The following is a 12,504-nucleotide window of genomic DNA, read 5'->3' on the forward strand; positions in this document are numbered from 1 at the left end:
TAAAACAGTTACTAATGCAATATGCATATAAATTATTATTATAACAGAAATGAAACACAACTAATTCATAAAAGTAATCCCTCAGTATAAAACAACGATTTGTATATCTGTGTCAACAAAGCAATTTTAGTTGAATGTTTCATATCACACCGACCGTCCACAGTGGATTTGCATTCCATTATGACCATCCTTGTTATGCAGTGAAATTAAGAAACCATTGAAAAGTTTCAAGTAATTTTATTTAAGTTTTGTTTTCAAACACAGTAAAGTAAAACAATAAGGAAGCATTAGTCGTTGTGGCGGCATTAGAATATCGTTATTTGTATAAAGTAGTTATCTTTTGTTCGGATACATGGAGCTGGGTTGCTCATGCTTAGGTTTCACTAGGAAGGAATATGTGATTGAGAATTATATGTTCTTATGTTTATTTTAAATAATTTTGTTGTTGTTGTTGTTATTGCTATGTATGCATGTTTCCTTAATTATCTACAGATTTGTAACCATTAATGATTTTAAAGATCATTAAGTCGTTGATTCTCAAGTAAAATTCATAAAGTCTTTATAAATTCCTAAGTCTTTCATAATTCCAGACTAGTTATCCATAATAAATGTTGCCACTTTTGTTAGCTCTTAAGTCAAATCATTTTGTAAAACTAGATGCATTCTGAAGTAAGGAGAAGAAGAAAACTATTTTAAGAGTCTAACAAAATTAACAACTAATGCAATCAACAACGAACCATATTAAAAGATACAAATGCCGAAGAGTAAGTGTCTTTATCTTTGCAAATCCAAATTTGCGAAAAATTTTCAAAACTTCTCGATATTCTATTTTGACGAAAAAAAAATTAATTACATACGAGTTCATATGTAAGGTTTGGATATGTGAAATCTGGAGACGTGACCATTTAATTTAATTATCACGTATTATGTCGTCGGATTCTTTTATAAACTGTAATAGCAGAGAATACTTTTAGGAGCAACGTTAATGTTTGGGTGCGAAACGTCGCTCTTGAGAGAATGAATTGAGATCTATCTAAATCGAAAGAGCAAGCGTTCAAAGAACAAGCGTCCCCTATATTACTAGTAAAAAATGTCAAGTTAACAATAAAACAAATCTTGGACATAATAAGGAATCATACACAACTGTCATGTTAGGGTTAACGTTTGATTTGCATCAATTTTATTGCTGATTGGTGTAAAGAAGTTAAAATTCAATTTTCGACTGTTGTGGTCGTGTTCGTGGACTTAGGACCCATGTAATTTGACTCATAATATACGAACTTTCTATATGTGATTTAAAATTTTTATGAGTTTGAAATAACTAAGTCGATTGAAAATATTTGGCTAATCAAGAAGGTGTATGTCTTAATGAGCTTATCTAACTTCAAAGAATCGGCAATAATAGTGTACTCGAACACTTTGGGCTGGTTTATTATGGGATATGATCGTAAATACGGCCAAGAAGCCAGCTATCAGTCAACACCTTTCTCTTTGTCATAGCAAGGTTGTCAATTTTTGTCGGGGCAGGACTTTGTCTTCCCGCTTTTATAAAATGTATAAAACTTGTAGGCAGCTCTATCTAATGTAACGTACGCTCATCTAAACAACGCAGCACGAACTAGCTAAACCACACATGTCTAAAGTTACATAGGTTAGATGCACCTTCTGAATCATACGCGAACAACTGCTTTCAAAAAAGAATAATGTCGTGACCACAAAGGAGATGAAAAAGCAAAAACTCCATGTCTTCAAAGAGATTGAAGAAAACACTCAATCAAATTGTGCTCATGTCACTTTGCTGTTGCTTCTACGACCTATAAATACACTTGCAATAACGACAAATACATTAAGTGCAAAAGTGATAAATGATTTTAAATAAAAAGGACATTGCCGAGGTTCTACCGAGACTTGAACTCGGATCGCTGGATTCAAAGTCCAGAGTGCTAACCAATTACACCATAGAACCGATTAGCGATGTTGCGTCAAATATTGTTTAAATACGTGTGTATAGACTAATATTTTTAAATAAATTAAAAATTGTAGGAAACCAAATGCTTACTCTCTCTGTAGAAATTAAAGCATTTTGCAATATTTTTCGGATATCCATACAAGGTTATACTAATTATATTTGTTCTTAACGAACATTAAACTATGTTAAAAAATGTAGTTTGCATCGACCGCTTTTTGATCCCTTATTTCCGCTTCTCAGTCGATGTCACTTTCGCGAAGGCGAAGGCAGAACTTTGAAAATGCTTTCAATACAAAAAGGCAGTCACTCGGTCGAAAAATTTTCGTCATACATTTCTTCTAAAAGTTCAACGCCCATAAGTATTCATTATTATACATAAGCTTAAAATGTTGCTTACTGCCCTAATCTATCCTAAGATGAAAAGAATTTTCTTACTGTTTATAATTTTTTCGGGAAATCTTTTTAAATCTTTATGCTTATCTTTATGACAATATTTAGGATAGATTCTGTTTGACTTGACATGCATAAAATGTTATTGTTTTCTATAATGACAATAAACAATGCAGACAAATTATTATGGTTTGTTTTGTTCTCATTTTTGTTTTTTTTTCTGTTTTTTTATTGTTTGAAAATCGAAAACACAATTGCGAACACGAGCAACAATTTTAACAATTGTCAACAGAGAGATTGTCATAAAAGTTTAACTACGTGCACATGCAAAGTTGTGCGTACATGGATTGAATAGGTTTTTTATGCAAAACTTTTCTATTTTGTTATAAAAAAATGTATTCATATATATATAAAGTTATTTGCCAAAAAATTTAAAAAACTTATAGGACAATAAAATAAAATTAAAGTTGAACAAATAAAATAAACAGATTCCGAAATATAGTTCAAACACCATGTTGTATCAAATATGTTTAGCCTTCTCTCAGGAAGTAAAAATTTACTTGTAAAAACATTACTCTTGTCATGTTCGCTTACTTATGAGCTCATTTTAAGAGAAATATATAAAAGCAAAAAAATAAATAAATAAATAGAACATTTAAAGCCTTTCGAGCATTTGTACATACATAAACGTAAACATAAATATAAATTTATTAATTTAATACCATCACAATTTCTTTTCACTTTGTCTTTATTTGATAAGAATTAATACAAAAAATCATTAAAATTTCTAATAGAGTTGAGCAAGTTAAGTAAGTTATATGGTAAGCTCTCAGCAATCTTTCCATGCATTGCGTTGGCTTTGAATATAATCATAATGTCTCAAAGTACCTTACGTACAACGCTTTTTATTTTTAAAAGAGCCAGCAATTAGTTATCATTTACCAGCGACTTAAGCGTGTAATAAAGTCTAAGTTAACATAATAAATATGCAAATACTTTTACTAACAATAGACCATAACAACAACAACAACAACAACAATTACAATGCATTAAAGCTTAAATTTTAAACGAAAAAAGGGTCATACCTAACTGTGTTGCCGTAAAACCTGACATAAAAAAATTACTAAGAGTGCGGGGTCGATGCGGTTTTAACTGAAGGATAACTGAAGGATAGCGTTTGACGTTGACAAAAAGAAGAAACTCTATAGCGTTGAAAAGAACCCGTCAATAATTACATTATAAGAACGCACCGATTGTTAAGCAACCAACATGTAACTGCATATGAAGTGAAATACAAAAAATGGAGGTACATTGTCCAAATTGGGTGAGATTCACTTTTTTGTTGATTTACTATTTTAAACCAATTAGACGTTTTTAGAATTTAGAATGTTGAAGTGCTCTTCCTCAGTGAGCTTTGTACACAAATTTTGAAAATTGTAATTTTTTGCCTTATTTTGAATATGTGATATATGTGAAGTGTTCGAAAAATTGAAGCGATCCGAACCATTTTCAATTGCGTTCGTCCTTGAATCAGTGTACCAAATTTTATCAAAATAATTTAAACATTACCACCCGTAAATTGAACATAAAAGTTCATGGACAGACGTCACGAAGACAGATAGACAGACAAGCTTAGAATGAGAATCAATTTCTGAATCGATCGGTATAATAAAAAGTGAGTCTGTCTGAAGCTCTTCTGGATGTTATATATAGTCCCGCACAAACTTAATGTATTCCGCACAAGTGACGTAGAGTATAAAAATTATTTTAATGGGTTATTTCATAGTCAACAATAACAGTTGGTTAGTTGAATTCTGTCGAACTTACTGTTCATTTTGGACAGTGGGAAAATTAATAAATGAAGTTTAACCATCTATCGTTATTTTACCTTTGGCTTTATTATAAGTTATGAAATTGTCATATGTAGAAGTTGAAAAATGCATTGGAATTCAAGAAAAACTAGAGTGAACTTTGAAGATTTCGAATCATCCGATGTGTCTGTAATAATCAACCCTTTTGCAGATTTTTTGGGGAAGTCTACCAATGTTCAAATACTTCGTCTGATAATTATCCGTATTCGACAAGGTTCTTTGATATGTTTCTGTCTATGTCTTTCTCTGAAAAATAAGTATTTATAGTGTAGTCAACGTTGGCACCTTGTAATTACAATTACAAGGATAATTGTCCTGGCTCTGATGGTGCTCCATGTGTAATTCTCCAATCTTATGCTGAATTACTACGCTCTCCCCTTACACAAATTTTTAATATGTGTTTGAAAAAAAGTTACCTTCTGTCGGTTTGGAAGAGTAGCTGTATTTTATTTTTTTTTAAAGTGGTGGAATTGCCAAACTTAATGCACCACCCAAACTTCTTGAATCACTAGCAGGGAAAAGGCGTACTTCGGTTTTAGGTTCAATTAGATCGCACTGTCAGCACGGTTTTCTAAAAGGAAGATCAACGGCTACCAGTCTTTTGGCGTTTTATAATCCAACTTACAAGGCATTTTCCGATCATAAACAAACTAATGCACAAACTTTCCCAAAACTTTCGAGAGAGTTGACGATAGGTTGTTAGTATATAAATTATATCGCTTTGATTTTCGGGCAGTATGATTGCCTGCTTTAGTAGCTATCTCTCTGGTCGCATCCAACTAGTAGTGCTGAAGTCTTGTCAATCCAGAGTAATTGTCGTCACTCCTGGTGCCACTCAGGGTAGTCATCTTGGCCCGCTTTTGTTTATTTTATGTGTAAATGGCCTTCCGGAGTGCATTCAACATTCCCGCGTTTTAATGTTTGCAGACGGCGTTAAACTGTGCCTCTCCTTTGACTCAAAATATGGTACTAAACTTCTTTAGTCTGAGCTTGAGAAGCTGATAAAACCAGACCCCTTTTAGGGTTTGTGAAAAGATGGTCTGAAGAATTTAAAGACCCCTACGATTGCGAAGTGCTTGTATACTTTATTAGTTAGGCCAACTCTTGACGAACCGTCGGTAGTTTGCCTTCCTTGTTATAGATATATACTTACTGATCTCTTGGATTGTGTTCAACGGGACTCCTTGGTGTTCACTTGCGAGGTTTGGGATGGGATCCTACATTATTTCTTCCACCGTATAATAATAGATTGAAGTGCATTGATTTGCCTACCCTCCAAAAAAGGCATGAAATATTGGGTATAAGCTTCCTCTTTAAACTAATAAATGATGATGTTTATTCGCCGACTTTATTAGAACTTGTCAATATTCACATCCCCAATAGGTACTCAAGATGTTTTGTGCGTTTGCAGCTACTACAATGTCGAGTTTTTCAATCCGTTTCGGGTAACACTATTTAACTTTAAGATTATTAACAAAAGGAGTATTATTGTTAAAATAAAATAAAAGGTTAGCACTTGATAAAAGTTGGCTAAGAATGCTATATCGATAGCGAGCTGGTTAATGTTATAATAAATAAATAAACAGTTGAATTGGGTAGATATTTCGCAATAGGAAATCAATAGTGAAATGTAACACCGAAATTAATTAACACAAGAAAGCAGTTTCTTAAATTTAGACTTAGTTTAAAATGTTAACTGTCAGAATTCATTAAGGGTTGCTACCTAAGCGCTGAATACATATTTTTGTTTTCTGTCAATTTGCCTAAAGTTATGTGGTTCTTCCTGCGTATCATAATTTAATTTTAAATTATAATTCATATATTAACCATCATATTAGTTATAGTAGTTTAAGAAAATTGTTAAGCAGCTGATAAGTACGAAATTTGTAGCTGAGTATTGAATAAATAAATAAATAAGTAATAAACTTAATGTTTAAAAACGTATCCTTATTGTTTTTGTACTCCATTCATATCTCATTCATATTTCGTATTACATTTAGTGAGTTAAAGAGAAAGTCGGTGGCGTTTGTCTTACTTGATGGGATAATTTTTGTACCAATACTCGTATAGCGCACAAGTAAGGTTATATTTGCCAGAAATTTAAAAAAAAATGTTGCGACTTTTTTCAACTATAATAATTACGTTTTGCGAATGAGCCAGATGTTAAAAAATGAAATGCTGGTTATTACAATACCACTTCTACCAAGCTAGCAAAGCATAGCAAACTTATCAAAAAATTTGTGTCGTGTATGATGAAAATGCTTTATCCACATTCGCAGAACGCTGTAAATAATTTCGTATTTAACACGAAGTTCGATATTTCGTATACACATGAATTGAATCGATCGGAACTCGGTATCTATTGAAACGAAATGAAATTAAAAGCAACGGAACACGTCACATACAACAGTCATGCGGGGAAAAGATCCTGGATGAATGATGCCGCTCAAACAATTGGAAGCCCGCACCGACATTGTCGAAGATGATATGTTGTGGTTTGTAATGTTAGAATCGTCGATTATAAACTGTTCTAACATCGCCGGACGCTTAATTTGACTTGTGTGTGAAGTGTGAAATTAAGTTAAAGCGTCTAAAATTGATCCAAAGATAAGATGTCATCGTTCATCGCGACAATCCCGGACCGCATACATCCCCAATAAGTTCCCGGTCGAGTACGGTACGTGTCACTCTCTGCGAAAGACTTAAGCTTGTAAAGATTACTTTAAAGAAAAAATATGAAAAAATGTGTTGAAATCTGATGAATCTAGACCTTCTTCTTAATTGGGGATCGCTGGCTGAAGTCATTTGGAAATATGCGTGCAAAAGATAGGAAAAGAAAATTTCTATAATAAAGTCGTCTTATTGATCACTCGACCTAAAGATTGGATGGGTTCTATTATGATATCCAATTTTTTTTAAAGTTGTCATTCCTTGCTCTATTCAGAATTATGCTTGGCATGGTCCACAACATTTACGATAACAGCTGTCTAAGTGATAGGTTTGGCATAGAACTGCGAATTTTTGTTGCAAAAAAAAATGCAAAAAAAATTTTGCGCTATATCACAACAATGCCAATTTTCTGACACCTTAAGCTTTTTTTATTTTTTTTTTTTATTTTATTTTGCCTATTTATACATCAAATTCAACTAAAAAAAATTCTATTCGAATTCAGTGCATCTTAATAGAAAATCTTATATTAATTGTTTTAAAACTAGTATACAACAAAAAGGAAGAAAAAAGAACAAGAAGAATAACAAAGTAAGTTTAAAAATAAGTTAAAAATAATAATTCACGTTAGGGATATTAAAGCTTATTTCACCAAGTAATGCGGGGTCAATAGTACCATTTATTACTTTAATTAAGAAGGAAACCCCAAGAACAAATCTACGTTTCTCGAGTGACGATAAGTGGGGAAGAGAGGCAATCGGGTTCCAACCCAAATTCCTAAGGGCAAAAGCAAGAATTGCTTTTGAACAGATCCAACTGAATCTACGTGGCACCTACACGAAGGAGACCACACAGCAGAGGCATACTCAAGTATAGGTCTAACCAAACACATGTACAGCCTTTTTGTAATATAAGGATCATCAAGCTGTTTGAACCACCTCTTTATAAAACCAAGCCCGGACCTAGCTTTGCTTAACGAGACCTCAATATGCAAGTTAAAACGTAACCTGTGGTCACATAGAACGCCTAAATCTGTAAGCGAATCGACGTCCTCCAACTTGTGCGAATCAATGAAATACTGAGTAATGAACGACTTCCTCCTTGAGAAAGAAAGCTTCTTACATTTATCTAGATTTAGTTTCAGAAGATTCGCAGAGCACCATGCAACAAAATTATCCAATTCACCTTGAAGCTGATGTGATTACGATTCTACGGAAAAGGAAGAAAACAGTTTCACATCATCAGCATACATTAAGATCTCGCTGAATTTAATCACAGAGTGCAAATCATTGATGTATAAATTAAATAAAATGGGTCGTAAGTGGCTAGCTTGAGATACGCCAGACGTCATGGGGAATTCATCCGAGGTAATGAGGTTAAACAAAACCTTGAATGATCTACCATGCAGATAAGAGCTTAACCATTCCACTAAGAAGGAAGGTATGCCAGAGGTTTAAAGATAAGTAGTCTATGGTTAACCATATCAAACGCTTTACTAAAATCAGTGTATATAACATCAGTGCGAGACCCACTAGAAAAAGCCTAAAAAACATGAGAAGTAAACTCTAACAAATTTGTGACCGTAGATCTTCCTTTTCGAAAGTTGAAAATAGTTGTCTCGAAATAGTTGCTTGTAATAAAAACCTGATTAGATAGAAAAAATAGAAAATTTAATTAATAGAAAATCAGTATATTTATAATATTCAGATAGCAAACAGAAAGCGGTTGGAGTGGCTGGAGTGACGAGCGAACATTGCAAGGCACTAAAGGCAACGCTTACAATCTGGTTGTATATTTATTCGTTATCATTCGTTCTTGTTGATTTCTATTTTCGTAGTGAGATTTTAGTAAATAAGTTCTGGTATTGTACGATACCGTAAATTTTCATTAATGCTGACATTTCCTCACTAAAATTATCATAAATTCAATATCTACAAAGTTAAATGGTTTTAATTTTATTCATTTTAAACAATAACTGACAATGGTCTATATAATCATATTGTTACCCCTACTTTTCCTATCCCATCTATTCTACCTTCAATTAAGAACCAAAACCAATTATAGTTCATGTTGCCAAAATATTGTTGGTTGTATTCGATTGTATAATTGCATTGTGAAGTAGACCAAAATATTTAATAAGGCCATCTAAAGCTATTTAGGGCTCGTTCTATTTATCCGTGATGAAGTCCAGCCCCATCTTCTTGCATGCTAACAATGTTAAAAGGTTCTTTTCCGTTACTTTGGAATCGCTCTCCCAATTTCTCAGTGCGATTGTCCGAGACTTTAAACTATACATGAGCTTGGTTAGATTAATAGATATAAATTCAATAGAATTAGTTCAAAAGGAATTCCTTGGCTCTGCTTTTAGGAGTTTGGGTTGGAGCTCGCTTGTCTCATTGCCGTCTTATGAAAATAAATCGTTTTTGTTAGCCTTGCCCTTCCTTGAAAAACATAAGTTCATTCTTGATGTTTCCTTCTTAATTAAGTTAATGAATGACATTGTTATCCCGCAGACCTTACTGAGTGAGATAAACTTAAATGGTTCTAATCAGGAACTTTAGGAAACTGAGCCAATGCGTATGTAATTACGAACTTTTTAACCCGGATAGAGTCTTTTAGTGAAATCTGAACGATAATTATAATCTAATTTTAAGATCGGGCTTCTTAAGTTCTGCCAAGTCAACTCTCTTGAATACGCGCATTTTGCCTATGTCGTATCTAAATTACATTTTAATCTTTAAACCTTGGCACTGTTCGAAATCTGAGTGAAATATATTTATCACTATCGGCTACCAAGCTTTCGCATTTTTGCAAATGGCTTAAGGGCTCATTCCCGACACGAATCTACACCGGTTGCGTGTTTGTCTCTGTGCTGTGCAAATGCTTTCTCTTTACTTTTTCTTCTTTTGTTTATTTATAAATGAATTTTGTTCTTTTCATTTTTTCTTCATTTTTTTCATATACCTTGTAATAATTTATTCATAATACCTACCTCAAGACCAATTTCTAAGAGTCAATCGAATTCTACTGTTAAGTTATTTCAGCTCAAGTTCATGTGTAAATAAATATATAAATCTGAAAAAAGTTATGTACAAAAGTTGTCTTTAATAGATCAGCTGATGCAACTACATTTTCGCCTTAAATGATGTAAACTGCAGTAATCAACCAGTAAGGTGTTAAACAATAAATATTTATAAAACCCAAAAAAACCGTTATTTATTCTTTGAAACGGGTTTCGTCACACACGGCGACTCCGCGACACTGTGTTAGTAGTTTGGTCCCATGAAAGAAACTCGTAATGCATTATAGCGCATTAAGCAAGCGAAAAACTGTCAATATGATCATGATTTTTGAACGATTTTGGCGCGGTTGTCTTGGTTCACTTTTGCACGATATTCTCTCGAATGATTACATGTCTGCAGCTCGAACACGAGGGTCTAAGTCTCATCTCGCGAAATGCATCATTAACGTTCCGTGACGTCTCGATAATCGGAAATCGTGGTTCTATAGACATAAAGACAGCAATTAAATATATGACAAAGACTTTAGAAATCGAAAAACCGACTTGCAAAAAGGCGTAGAACCCTCCAGCCATTGCAGAAATTTCGTGAAATTCTAAATAGATATCAAAGACCGTGTACTACCAATCTACAAAAAGCAATAGCTTTAAATGAAAAATCTAACTTCATTCAATGTATTTAAGTTCTTTTCCTTCTTACACATTTTCTCTTTTATAATGCTTCTTTCAAGCATTTAATTGATCTCTTCATTTATAACTGTGCACAAGTCTTTTATGCGTTTCTGGTGTGTGAGTTTTTCCCATAAATATTTACTTATTTATGAATAATCCGTAAAGCAGTTTATGGCTAAAATGAAAAAAAAATTTTCTTCAGAAAGATTAAGTAATTCAATAATATGTAAATATTATAATTTCTGGTTACTGACGCGTACACATTTAAGCAAGCAAGTAAGAGAACAAACACGAATGCATGGATATGCAAACATATAGATACATATATATTTATATTAGGTAATTAAAAATAAAAAATATGAAATATAAAAATGAATATAAAAAATAAAAACATGCGATTAACATTTTGTATTGATTCAATGATATCATTCATTGAATTCACTCTGATGTGTATGTACATCCTAAGGTAACTATACCCTTTTGTTTTCAATCTCAATATTTTTTAGACTAGATAGTACATATCTATTCACTTATGAAATCCGATACTCTAACGAAAGTAAATGTATAAAGCGTGACAAGGCCAATCACATTAGATTTTCTTGGATAGAAATAATGTAGAAATTGTTGAAAAGAAAAGAAAGTTGAAAACTGTAAACAAAGTGTCACATACCAGAGGCTAAAACATTTGTAAAGCATTTTACTGTCATTGTTGCCAGCGCAGCTATTGCCATAAGCAGACATCTCTGCTGAAAATCTGTGGAAGAAACCGAATGCATAAATAGCTCTTGCGTTGCATTATGTTTTCTTAAAGATTTTTGGTTTTTCTTCATCTTCTCGTTTTTTTTTTATATATATTTTATTTTTATTTTTGGTTATCGTATTTTTATTTATTTATTTTTTTTTTGTTTCAGTTCATAACAACGTATACACTGGCAGCAAATTTATTTGCTATCAATCTGTTTGACATTAAGATGAAATCGAGCAATTTTAAGTAAAGCATACAAACACGTAAGTAAGTATGCTTGTATCATATATAAAAAGCAAAAAGAAACAGAAAATTTTAACCAAAAGAAACAAAGAAATTGTAAAAAAATGAAAAAAATAGATATCTGCCAAGAAACAAAGAAATGTGAAATTATTATTAAAATAAATAAATAAATAAAAGGCAGAGAAGAAGGAAAATGAAATACAATGATTTTAACCTTTCGCATATAAATTGTAAAAAGAAATCATTCCATTGAAGATGTATGAGGCAAACAAGACATTGACCTGAATTTGTAAGGAACTTTCTAGAAACACCCCAAACAAATATGTGGACAAATTAATTTTGCGCTTTCATTTGAAACATCAATAACGCGCCCAAAGCACTGCTTTTAAATATTTACATTCCTCAATTCCCCTCAGAATCCATTTAAGTAATAACGCTAGCTGTTTTGTTGTCATTGCTTAGTTAATGTATATCGAAAATTTTGCTGAAATTGCATTATGTAGGACTTTATACGCGCTTTTTTTTCACAACTACTTTTTCCGATCACATAGCATTGGTAGCGCTTTTAGTTTTCAACCGATTAATTTCAATTTAAGGTTCCACAATAACTTTCTTTAGCAAAGGATGTAAGAGTTTTCGGCTTAGTTTATATTTTCCGGATTTATAAAATGTAATTATTCTACAATTTTGTTTTTAAAATATTATTATCTTAAAATTTTTTGGTAAGAATTAAAGCGGGATATAGACTACTATATAAGAATCGGTCGTCATTGAATGCCAACAATTAACAAAAATCAAATGTTGGGCATCCAAAAGTCGGCAAAACAAAAGAATTTTTTTTTTTTTTGAATGAAGGAAGACCAAATTGATATATAATATCAATGTACGTCAAAACTTTTCTTTTTGTCTGCAGGAAAATCACTTAACC

At 32.4% G+C, this 12,504-nt stretch overlaps 1 non-coding gene across 1 annotated transcript; it reads right to left on the reverse strand.

The window, feature by feature from the left end:
* Positions 1-1,893: 1,893 nt before the first annotated feature.
* On the reverse strand, positions 1,894-1,966 carry Trnaq-uug. The gene has a single exon. It is a non-coding gene; the product is annotated as a tRNA-Gln (tRNA).
* Between the last annotated feature and the right edge of the window lie 10,538 nt (positions 1,967-12,504).

The sequence above is a fragment of the Glossina fuscipes genome, unplaced genomic scaffold, assembly GCF_014805625.2.
Source record: "Glossina fuscipes isolate IAEA_lab_2018 unplaced genomic scaffold, Yale_Gfus_2 142, whole genome shotgun sequence".
In the NCBI taxonomy this organism is placed as follows: Eukaryota; Metazoa; Arthropoda; class Insecta; order Diptera; family Glossinidae; genus Glossina; species Glossina fuscipes.